This window comes from Monodelphis domestica, chromosome 8 (genome assembly GCF_027887165.1).
Source record: "Monodelphis domestica isolate mMonDom1 chromosome 8, mMonDom1.pri, whole genome shotgun sequence".
NCBI lineage: Eukaryota > Metazoa > Chordata > Mammalia > Didelphimorphia > Didelphidae > Monodelphis > Monodelphis domestica.
Genome location: NC_077234.1, coordinates 99,505,241 through 99,518,576, shown reverse-complemented (window position 1 = coordinate 99,518,576; position 13,336 = coordinate 99,505,241).

The following is a 13,336-nucleotide window of genomic DNA, read 5'->3' as shown; positions in this document are numbered from 1 at the left end:
GAAGTGTTTCCTTATACTAATTTGAAATCTGACTCGAGTCATTTCTATCCATTGGACCTAGTTCTCCCTTCTGGAATCCCCTAGGATAAATCTAATCTCTCTTCCACATGACAGCCCTTCAAATGTTCTAAGGCAACTTTCATGAACTCCCAAAGTATGGAAATATCATGGACCCCTAATAAGTCTTCTCCATTTCCAGTTTAAACACTTCTGGTCTCTCTGGTGTTCTTGATATCACACGTTTTTAAATTCTCTTACCAGGCTAGTCATTTTCCCCTGGACATACGCTTCTCCTAAGACTGAGCAAAATACTCCAGGTGTAACTAGACTGACATGGAATATACTGGAAGGAAACATTGCCTTCCTTTGTCTGGACTCTTTATTCCTGTTAATATAGCCTGTTTGCATTAGCTTTTGGACCTCTATGTAATTCCTTTGACTTTTATTAAGCTTTCAATCAACTAAAATCTTCAGGACTTTTTCCCTATAAATTGGTCCCATCGTTCCCAAGCCCTATCCCTTACCCCAACTCTTGTATGATTTTTTTTCCACCTAAGTGTAAGACTTCACATTTATTCCTGTTACAGTCTATTTTATTAGCTTTGGTTCAACATTTAGCCCTAAAAGCCCATTTATACCTCTTAGGCTCCCAGATCCACTTTGGGGAAATTGGGTGCAGCAAAAAGAACTCTGAACTTGAACGTTTGGGGACCTGAATTCTAATCTTGCCTCTGAGGCCGATAGTCATTGACCCTAAATAAAGCACTTCCTATTTTTTGGCAGTATGTGCCTATTATCCCTGCTACTAAAGAGGCTGAGACTGCTCTAAATGTAAGCCAGACACTGGACCAGGTTTACCTTTGCCCATCTCAGAACTCTCAAGTCCATGAGCCATCAACTTTATCCATTCTCTAGTAAGCAGAAAGCTGTTCTTGACTTTTACAGAGATGGCCAGCAGGTTCCCTGGACTTCTATATTTGTCATAAATATCCATCTTTTTTAAAACTTGGAAGTCTGGAACCCTGGGGAGAAAACCCTGGCCCCATAGTCAAATGCCCCAGACTTAAGGTTTTCCTTTGATTACTACTACCTGTGTGACTTAGTCATTAGACTAGGCTTTGGTTTCCCATTTATGAAATGTAGGTATTGGACCAGTTGGACTCTAAGGCCCCTTCCACCTATATATATATATATATATATATATATATATATATATATATATATATATATATGTATTTGTGTGTGTGTGTGTGTGTGTGTGCCCCTCCCTGCTCCTGGGTATTCTTGTTCATTTCATCAATCATATCCTTATATTTCTTTTATAGTAGTGAGAGAGGTCTCTAAGGGAAAGGGGTGAGACTTAGAAAGGGAAAGTAACCATATCACAATTTTATTTAGGATCATTCTTAAATGTGATCATACATAGATACAGCAAGAGGGAAAAAATCTAGTGCATATTGTTCTCTTTGTGAACACGCGTCATGGGCCCTCTCCCAAATCCAGGTACACACTTCATTACGCCTTAGTCCCAAGCAACCTGCCAACTTTAGAACAAAGATGCTTTATGCCTTAGTAATCGTTATCACTTCTAATCGACTTCGATGAAAGGCTCATTGATAAGAGCAAGCAATGGACAACTTTGTTAGAGGTTATGACTGAACATAAAATTGTGCAATCAATTGTAAACTTGGCACAGAAGGCAATACTCAACTGGTTCCCTTACAAGAAAAGGGAAGATCAGAATAAATGACCCAGTTAATCTAGTCCAGTCAAGGTGAGCCTTAGACAATTCCAAGAGATTTCAATGATGTTTATTCAGTTCTTTCTAAGTGCTAGGCACTGTGCTTGGCTTCTGGGGTACAAAGACAAAAATTTAAACTGAATCCATTCTCAAATAGTTTTAATTCTTGAGGAAAATCCTATAGCCCAATCTCAAACATTATCCTTAATCAGAGACTGAATTCATTTTTAGGAAGAGGTGGGGAGAGTTTAGTAATATTTTTTACTTTGTATCATAACCTGCTCATTTTATTTTGATTTTTTTCTGATCATAATTTTGTTAGTATTGTGGAAATGGTGACATTGTAACATCGTCTTAGAGAACTATTTCTGGTAGCTAAAAGTTAATTGACTTATTTATACTCACCTGTGTGTCAAAGGCAGGATGTGAACCCAGAGCACTGGTTTATACCTTGAGCTGCATTGCTACTCAACTGACCTCAACCAAAAGTCCCTCATGACAGCCTCAGTTAGATATAACTTCTTTTTTCTTCAGTTACTCATGGCTATGGTTTGAGCTCCATGACTTGAAATTCTATTTAACTGGACCCTTAAAAAACCTCACTTCTCTCTAGCATTCCAACAGTTAACATCTCCATAACTGGCAAAGCTAGAAAGTAAGAAACATTTGTCTTTAGGGCCCATCCGATGCCCTTTTAGTATTTCCCTTTTCTCTTCTGACATTTTGATGCAGCAAGAAAAACACTAGATTTGAAATAAAAAAAACAACCTGACTTTAAATTGTTTTTCTTCTTAATACTTGTATAATCTTAAGCAAGTAAGTTAACTCTTTCATCCCATTCCCCCACTTTTAATGAGGTAGTTGTACTTGCTCTCTTAGATCCCTTCCAGTTTCCAGATCTCTGATCACTTGAATATCCTGTGACATTACTTAACTTCTTGGGTCCCAGTTTCCTCGTCTGCAAAATGAGGGTATTAGACTAGAACACTCTAGAAGGACTAGGATCCTAAGGTCCTTTGAAGTTCTAAAGCCTATGATATCCTATAAAATCCCTCTCCATCACTCCCAGGGCACATCACGTCCTTGTCTTCTTTCCTCCCATATGCCCAAAAGTACCCTCTCCACCTCTGCCCTTGCTAGAAGAATCTCATGCCCTTCAAGATGCCCCCTTCCTCATAATAATAATAATAGCTCACATATGTGTAGCTTTGCCAAGCCCTTTGCATACATTATCTCATTTAATCTCTATAATAATCCTGTGAGGCAGGTGCTATTATCATCCCTCTTTTATAAATGAGGAAGCTTGGATACAAAGGAGTGAAAAGGTTTGCCCAGGAAAATGCACAGTGAACAAATGAGCGCACTGGGATCTGAGCCCAAGTCCTCTGGACTCTAAATCCAGCAGCACTCTTTACAGGACTATCCCACAATGTCTCATCAAATGTTGCCCATCCCCACAGGGTCCACACTCTGGGCTAACTTTACAAATTAATTCATGTATATAATGCTTCTGTCCTGTGTGGACTCAGTGTCCAACACCAGTGGACAAAATTTGCATTTTTACCAGGAGCCATAAATGTCTCTTAACTGAAAGGAGGGGAAAGTGGCTCCTGGTGAGAATTGCAAGGACTGACCAAGGCATGTGAAGAGGGGAGTTGGGAGGGAGGGAGGGCCAGTGAGCCCCTGTAAATTATACCATAGTAGATGTTGTCTGCTGTACCCTTGTGAAAGGTTGGTTCTGGTCTTCTCATTTCAACTCCCTACACAAGAGCTATTGTCCCAATCCTGGGGATTTATGTTGCGGTCAGCTGTGCTTCAACCCTGGTGGATTGGCTGCATTCCAGGACTTTGTGGCTGGTAATTTTATCTTGGCATTTATATGGAGGATAACAAAACTAAGATCCAAAAGAACTCGACAAGCTGAATCATGGGCCAAGTCAAACAGGATGAAATTTAATAGGGGAAAATGTAAAGTGTTTCAGGTGTTATCTTTCAGGTGTGACACTCCTATTAACTAGACAACCCACCCAGAAACCAAGGAAAATCACTCTCTCGGTCAGCCTGGTAGAATAACTTTGTTTTTCTGTCTTGTAAGTGCAAATAATGTTTTATAATTGGGCTTCAACAACTTCTTTATAGGTTAACTATGAACAAGAGGGCTCTTCTACATTCAGCCAAATATCTCCATTAAACTTGTGAGAAAGGAGATGAATGACCACGAGATGACGATTGAAAGATAACCAGAAGATAGTGATTGCCAACTGGGTCCTGCTGAACTCCAAAAACACTGGTAAGGGCCAATCTCTGGATCTGATCGCTCACTCTTGGAAGCAACCAACCAGAATTCACTGTTGATTTTGTCCAAACAAATAAATCAAAACCATCAAACCATTCTGTTCAGATAAGTAGGCAGAAAAGAAGAGGGATTCCTGCCCAAGGTATACATTTGATGCCAAAATGTGTTACTATTATGCATGGGAAAAGTATACAGTAAGATTCAAAATTTATGGATAGAAATAGATTTAGAAAACTTCAAAAATTAGTATGTGGTTGTTTTAATAGATAAGCATGATTTCACTTTCTTTAAAGTTATGCTGACTTTGTTGGCTTAGTATAATACTTCTTTGCCAAGAAGTGAGTCATTGGTCAATGAATTAATACCTAGGAATGTGATAGAGTGGAATGAGAACATTGGATTTGGTAATAAGAGGGATATGGTTCAAATACTGGTTCTGCTTCCTGGAACTTGGGTGGCTTTGGACAGGACACTTGAGTTCTCTGAGGACTCTGTTTCCTCATCTAGAAAACAATGGGGTTGAACCCTGTGACCTCAAAGGTCTATTTCATTTCTAAATCTGTGATCCAATAATTCTTAACAGAGGGAAACAGAGCCCAAAATAATAATGGCTTGCATTTGTATAAGAGTTCCACAAATTTAATATCCTCCAATTTTTATAATATCCCCAAGAAGCATAAATATTAACCCCCTTTTTTGATTGATGAAAAAGGCTATAGGATTTTCCTAAGATTAAACATCTAACAAGTGGCAGATAGAATCTAAACTCAGGTGTTCTGACTTCAAGCCTAGTGTTCTTTCTACTCTATTATATTGCCTCTCCAAAATGAGTTCCAATAACTAAAAGTATAGTCTGACTTCACAGAGATTCCACTAAACAATCAGACTAAATGCTCTTCTCAATGTTTTTGTGACACTAGTCTTTACTGGTTTTTCTTCTTCCTATCCAACTGCTCCTTAGTCTACTTGGCTAGTTTTTCATCATGGCATGCCCACTCATCATGGATCTAACCAGGATTGTCCTCTCTTCTCCCTCCATACTATCTGACTTAATGACCTCAGTTCCTATGGGTTCCGTTGTCATATCCATGAAGATAATTCCCAGATTTACATATATGCAGCCTTAATTTCACACTTAAGCCACAGTTACATATCATCAGCAGTCTCCCAAACATCTCCGACTGGATGGTCTACAGGCATTTCAAATTCAATATGTCAAAACAGTCTTCTCCCCTTCTGAATTTCTATATTACTTTAGAGGGCTCCATAACTTGTACTCTTAAACTTGGTGTCATCCTCAACTCCTCACTCTCATTCACTCCATGTATCCACTTCATTTGCCAAATGTGGCTGTTACTACTGTTAACTTGGAAATAAGTTTCTGAGTAGTCAGAAATCCACTTTTAAATCAGAAATAAGGATAGGCTCATTGATCTGGTCATTACACCGAGTCAAAAGCTAAATATCACACAAAACCAAAGGTTCTGAGACTCTGGAAACCATATCCCTGAGGGAAGACACAACTCTTAGTACCAACTCCAAAGAGATACTGGACCCAAGAGTCTCTTTATACCTTTGGGAAGCCTACAAAGATTAACTACAAACAGGTGCATAAACCTCCAAACACTCAACAGCTATGATATTAGAAAATGGTCAGCTGTAACAAATTTCAGATAAAGGTCAACCTCAGGAGCTGGACTTCCTGAGAAGAAACGTTCAACCAATAGAGAAGCCTTCATAACAAAAAATGTGCTTAACATTTAAATCAAAATAGGTGGGCTTAGCACTGGGGTTTCTCAAAAGTAAAGGTAAACTGAGTCATCCAAAACTTCACATTGGCACTACCCTCACGATCTTTTGTGCCTGTCCCCTTCCCTCCACTTACATAGCCACTACCCTAGTTCAGGTCTTCATTACTTGTTGCCTGGACTCTTGTCCTAGTCCTGTAACTGGTCTCTCTCCTCAAGTATCTCCCCTACTCCAACCCATCCTCCATTCAGCTACCAACTGCATTTCTATAGTATAGGTCTAACTATGTCATCTTCTTGCTCAATGAGCTCCAGTGGTTCCCTATTTACCATCAGAATCAAACATAAAGTCCCCTATTTGGCATTTAAAGCTCTTTAAAAACCTGTGCTTTTCTATATTTCCAGTCTTCTCTACATTTGACTCCCCTCTCCTCACTAAACTACTTAGATATGATTTTTGTTGTTTAGTCGTGTCTGGATAACCCCATTTGGGGGAATTATTTGGGGGTTTTCTTTGAAAATTTGGGATTTTCTTGATATATACTAGAGTGGCCAGCCATTTATTTCTCCAATTCATTTTATAGACGATGAAACTGGGGCAAACAGAGTTAAATGATTTGCCTAGGGTCCCATGGCTAATAAGTATCTAAGTCCAGATTGAAACTCAGGTGTTTCTGACTTCATCCTCTGAGTTAACTAGCTGTCTCCTAGAATTACAGACATTAAGTGATTTACCCAAGGTCACATAATTAGGAAATGTCTAGGCTAGATTTGAATTCAGGTCTTCCTGAATCCTATGCTCTTGACCACTGAACCTATATCAGCCTAGCTCTGCCAGCCTACTTACTGTTCCCTGAACTCAACACTCCATCCCCTCTCCATGCCTTCTCTTTGGTTGTCCTCCATGTTTGAAATGCTCTTCCCCTTCAACCCCTCTTCTTAGTTTCACATGTTTCCTTTCAAGACTCAACTCCTAGCTCCCCTTCTGAAGGAAGCCTTTTCTACATCCACCTCCCACCCAGCTTCTAGTTCCCTCTGCTCTCAGACTACCTTTCCTCCAAACGAGGATTAAATATATTTATTCCTCCTGTAGAGGAAAGAGATAGATAGATAGATAGATAGATATAGATTTTCCCCTTATTATGATGTAAGTTAGGACAAGCAGAAAGAAACTGCTCTTGCCTTTGTATCTGTAAGACTTTGCACAGTGCCTGGAATTCCATAACTACTTTTTGACTGACTTAAAAGCTGAATTTATTCTCTTCCTTAAACTCTCCAAAGCAAATTTCTTTGCCCACATTTGGTGACCTAAGGCAAGTTCCCATACAAACAGAATATTCTTTCCAGATTTCTTACCTAAATCTTTTCCAGCTTATAGGATAAGTCCCTTGTCTTACAACCATTCTTGCTGGGAAAATAGGAATAGCTGACCATTTTTCACTGTACAGAGACCTGCCACATGCTTTACAATGGTTATGCAATGTCCCTCAGATGTTACTTTTCAGAGGGAAGAAGAGACACCCTTAGTGTCTTTTTCAAAGTCCCTTATTTTCTTGTCTTCATATTTTCCCATCTCTTAGCCATAGAAGCAGAAACTAGCAGAAATAGAGGCTTTCTCTGTCTTACGGCAAAGTGTAGGGGGCAGAGACAGAGAGAATCTCATTTCTAGTGTCAATTCTTCACTTGGTTGTCTAATCTCCTTAAGACTTAGTTTTACTTGACCTGCAAAAATTCTGGAGTGGTTTGCCATTTTGGATTAAGTTAAGTGACTCTCCCAAGATCATATAGCAAGAGAGTCAGAGATCCAATTTAAACCCATATCTTCCTAACTCTAGGCCCAGTATATTATATCCACTGAGCCACCTGCCTTCCTCCTAGGCAAATGGGGATTAGGTGATTTACCCCAAGTCACAAAGTTAGTAATTGTCTGAGGTATGATTTGAACCCAAATCTTCCCAACTCCAGGCCAGCACTCTATCTACTAAGTCACTTAGCTGCCTCAAAAATAAAGTCTATATCAATTCCAGCTATTCAATGCAGAAATATAAACTAAAACTATATGTGTGTGTATGTGTGTGTGTGTATATATATATATATGCATATATATATATATATATATATATATTAGCTTTAACATTTTAAATGCCTCTTTTTTAGGCAAGCTGAAACCTCCATAGCTGTGCCCTATTTTGCTATCCGCTGATGTGGTTACTATTTTGTAAGCCCCAGTCCCTTTTTATAAATTCATTTGTGGTCATGTTGTTACTTGAAATCTGAGTGGGCATGGAGGGATAGTCTTAAGAGAGGTTTTTTATTCCACAAATTTTTTACTCTAGAATCTTACTATTATATCATGGGAGGTTAACACACCTCCCTGGTGGGAGTGTGGGGGGTGAGGAAGGATTTGGGGATCAACATTTAGTTTTATGAATGATTCTATAGATCTCCAGAACCCTAAAACTTGAACTTGAGGATCACTTAGATTTCCCCTAGAAAAATGAGCCTTTGGAGTTTAAGAGCATGTCCCTAAGTCCAAGAAAAGCATTCCTGTTACCCTAAGGGAGGGAAAAGTGAAGTGAGAACAGACCCCCTTACTCCACATGGACAGAAGAACTTTCATCCTGTATTTCTCCCCTGAGATTCTATTTCTTTTATTTGCATTAATGGTTATTTTATTGGTTCTTGTTATTATTGTTTTGCTTCTTAAACCATAGAACATGCAACAACTACACACTGGTTAACATTGTCTCTGCAGCTGAGTTAAACAAGGATGGGGGTAACCAACAGGCTTTATTGGTGAGTTGGGGGAATGGGTGGGGTGGGGGTCCTACCCCAAGCATGTGAAGCTTCACTGGTAGAAGGGGCAGATGAGAACAGATGAGTACTTAGGAAGAGGTCAGATACAGAAAACACCTGACTTTTGTCTTGCCACTGGACCTTAACAACTCTAGAAGACAGTGAGGCTGCTGACATTGTGAGACCCCGCCTCACTTAGATCCAATTCACATGCAAGCCAAGACATCGCCCAATGATATGGAATTCTATCTCATTTATTATCTGTGAGGACAAAGATAAGCCACTTGCTCTCTCTGAGCTTACATTTTCTCATCTTCAAAATGGGGGCAATAATACTTATTCTACCTTTCCAATGGGTATGTTGAGAGGATTAAATGTGATATGTGTAAAATGTTTTGTAAACTTTAAAGAACTCTATCAAGGTAAATTATTGTTGAGGTTTGTAGATGATGCGGCAGATAGAGTGCCAAGTCTGGAATCAGGATGACTCAACTTTCTGAATTCAAATCTAGCATTAGATGACTATCTGTGTGATCCTGGGCAAGTCTTAGCCTTGTTTCCCTCAGTTTCCATCTATAAAATGAACTGGAGGAGGAAATGGCAAATCACTCCAGTTTCTTTGCCAAGAAAACCCTAACCGAGTCCCAAAGAGTCAGAGGACTGAAATGACTGAACAATAACCTTGTAGTGACACCTATATACTTCCATGGACTAATAAAATGGGGAGAGTTTATCATAGCTGCTTGGGCTTGGGTTTTGGTTAGAAGGCACGAGGTCTTGTGGCAGCATTGTTTGGAGTACCAAAAGAGCCAGTGATTATGGCGGCAATAATCATTAAGACTATTTAGATGAGAGGGGAAAAAAAATCCAGAACACTGATGGGATGGCCCTTGTCATTACCCTCTTCAGACAGATGAAATGTCAGCAGCTCAATTGGAGGAAAGATCAGATCAGTGGATTCTCTCCTTTGAGCTATAGCTGCAAAGCCAAGTAGCATCATCTTTCTCTTCCCCCACCTTTTCCTGTCTTCCTATTTTTTTCCCCATCTCTCAGTCATAGAAGCAGAAACTAGATAAAAAGAAGCCATCTCTGTCTTGAAGCAAAGTGTAGGGGGGGCAGTGACAGAACCCCACTTTTAGGGTAGCTCTTTCCTTGTTGTACATAATCTCTCTAAAACTTGATTTCAATAAACCAACACCCATGTAATTCACAATAATTTAGAGGCAGAAATGGTGAAATACTTTGGAAAAGAGGCACTATGTATAATTTAGACTAGGGAGAGCACTAAGCTGAGAGCCAGAACACCTGGGTTCTAATCCCAGCTCAGACACTAATTAAATGGGTAGCCTTGATCAAGCCATTATAACTTCTCTAGGCTTCAATTTCTTTATAATATGTGAGTGGAAAAGAGAGATGCATTAAATCCTCCCTAAGATACCTCCCGGCTTTGCAGTTCCTAGGAGATATATGCATCCATACATCTTATAAATGATTATTTTAACATATGTAAGTCCAAAGTAATATTATCATGACTCTGAAGTTGCTTGCAGTTACTATTGAAAATCACAATGCTAGAAAGGATCCTGCAAGGGGCAGGCAGTGTGAAATGTGCCGGGTTTGAATCTTGTCTCTACTAAAATTTACTTAGCCTCTCTAGTTTCTAGCTCTTCATCTTTAAAATAATGGGGTTGAAATAGATGACTTCCAAGGTCCCTTCCAAATCTTCTATCCTATGTGCAGGTATATGCATTTATACGCCTGCCTCTCCTACAGTTAAAGAATGCGGGCATGAAGGGGTTGTATATTCATCAGCAAAGAAATAGATGTCAGTCATGTGGAATAACTTCTTATGAAATTAGTTATTAGTTCAGTAATCCCCCTCCAGCTGGGATCTAGCATGGTCCTTGTCTTCCTATCTAATCATTTTTAACAGTTGCTGCAGTTTAAAAGTGTTTGGATGAAAAATAACGCACTTCCTTTCTCTGGCTTCTATCTTCCTGTGAGTGAAGCCTCTTTCCAGCTTCAAAATTCAGAAATTCTAGTGAGTGTGACTTTTCCCTTATCCCTTCAGTCCTGTCCCTGGGTCTGGAAGGATATGATACCTTTATTTTTTTTTAATTTTTCAAACTGTACTTTAATTTCTTTATTTGTTTGTTACATTAAAATACCCATTTAACGCCCTCCCCTCATTAGAGAAGGCTTCATTTGACAAAAAGATATATGTTTATATAAAACTGTATTTTAGTTATTTCTATTCATCAGTTATTTCTCTGCAGGTGAGCTTATGCAAGTCATTCTTCAAATAATATTTCTGTTGCTGTATCTAATGTTTTCTTGGTTCTGTTTATTTCACTCCTCACAATTTCATGTAGGTCTTTCCATGATTTTTTTCTATATTAACCTGTTGGTCTTTTCTTACAGCTCAGTATTATTCCATCACAATTATATGTCATGACTTGTTCAGTCATTCTCCATTTGATGGGCATCCCCTCAATCTCCAGTTCTTTGTCACCAGAGAGCTGCTATAAATATTTTAGAACATAACAGTTCTTTTCCTTTTTCCCTGATCACCTTGGGAAACAGGCCTAATAGTGGCATTGCTGAGCCAAAGAGTATATAAAGTTTTATAACTCTGAGCATTCCTTTAAACTACCCAAGAGACATCAATAAGAAAGGAGATTGGCTGAAAGAGAACGAACATTTATTAAGTACCTACTGGGGCCAAGCACGGTTAAGGGTTTTACAAATGTTATCTCATTTAATCTTCATCCCAACACTGGGAAGTGGATGATTTTACTATCCCAATTTTTTACAGTTTAGGAAACTGAGGCAGACAGAAGTTAAGTCATTTGTCCAGGATCAATCAGCTAGGAAGTGTCTGAAATTGGACCTGATTTCAGGTCTTCCTAACTATAAAGTCCAGGGTTATCTCCACTTTCCCATGTAGCTACCAGAGGTCAGCTGTCTAAGAGGGAATCTTAGACTTGTCCAGGGTCACACAGTCAACACATGCTGGACACAAGGCTCAAATCCAGCTCTTCCTGATGCAGAATAGCTCTCTGTCCACTATGCCAGCTGCCTATTTATAAGTGCTGTCAGCTATTTACCATGATTCTGTTAAGCCACAATGACTATTTTCTAGAAAGAGTTAACTAAGTCAACTTTAGAAAAGATTATGTCTAATAAATGTGTACACTACCTTTCTCTGACTTTGCTTAAAACACTTTAGAGTCAATATCTAATTAATCTTAACTGGGTCCCTAGGAGGTAAGGAACCAAATTTTTATGATGCTCATTTAACAGCAGAGAAAACATTGAGAATCAGCATTTTCCCCTGCATCATGTCCTGTGGCAGAGATACAACCAGATCCAGGTCTCCTGCCTCTGAGGCCTTTGGGTTGACCAGCAAACCACCCTGCTCCATCTTCAGATGCTCCAGGGAAGGGGTGGGGGCTGGAAATGACTCTGAAAGAGTCTCCAGCTGTGACTTGGAGAAGATCTGCTAGAAGGCATGCCTTTCTGTGGGTCCCCTGTGAATTTGCCTTCTCCCTCTGTCCTTGGGAAAAGCAACAGTGATTTCTTTGAGATGTAATGAGCTTCCAGGATGGAAGTTTCTTTTTTATCTCCCTAGGAAATTTGAATTCTTGGAGACTATGTTGTGAAATACATATATATTGACATCCAATTATGCAGCTCTGCTTCCTTGGTTTAACGTCTTTCATCTGATCCCCATCCAGCCCCAGCTGTGACCTGCTCTCATACATGGTTTATTTTTGCTGGGGAACCATTCTCCCAGCCCCCTTCCCCTGTGGGACTTTATGACAATGTACTCTCCCTCAGGGAGAAAGAGAAGTAAGAGGAGGCTAGACTTTTGTCCAGAAAGTTGTTTATTCACAAAATGAGTGGCCAGAAGGCAGCCAGGACTGGGCCCAGGCAAAATAACTAAGGAAAATAGTCATTTTCTTTTTTTCTTCATTTTACTTTTTTCCAGCCAAATAGAAAAACAATTTCCAAAATTTGGTTTTTACAGTTTTGAGCTACAAAAAGCCTTTACCTCTCTCCCCCACCCCCTCAATGAGCTTGGCCATACAAAACATATATCCATATTAGTCATGAGCAACTCAGAATATATGGTCCTAAAAGCCATCCCCACTCCACCTCTGGTTCTTCATTACAGCTTTGTTCTGCTCCTCTTTCACCCCCACCTCCAAAATATGTATCATGTCCTGGTGCTGCCAAGGTTCCCCTGCCAGGTCCCCCTATCTGAGCAATGTCTCATGTCCTTTCCATCCATTCTCTATTTTCCATCCTCCTGGTTATCCAGATGCACATTACCAATGTTCTTCTCAACTTCTCCTCTCCTTCACCTCATATATCCATTCAGTGGCTAAATCTCATTATTTGTACCTCTAAAACATCCTTTGTTCCCATTGCCTTCTTTCTACTCCAGTAGACTCCACTCTGGTTCATATCCTCCTCATCTCTTGCCTGGACCATGACAGTAGCCTCTTAACTGATTTCTTTTTTTTTAGTTCTCACACAACTCCTGTCTATCTTCTATATCAGTGGTACCAAACTCAAACAGTTACTGGGGCCATTAAAGCATCTCCATGGTGCCATATTGTTGACTCAAAAACCACATGTTAACATTATCTATGTTCTATTGTATTTTTATTTATTTGGTTAAATATTTCCCATTTACATTTTAATCTAGTTCAGGCTGCAGCTTGGGAGTGTTGCTAGCTGTTCTGCCTT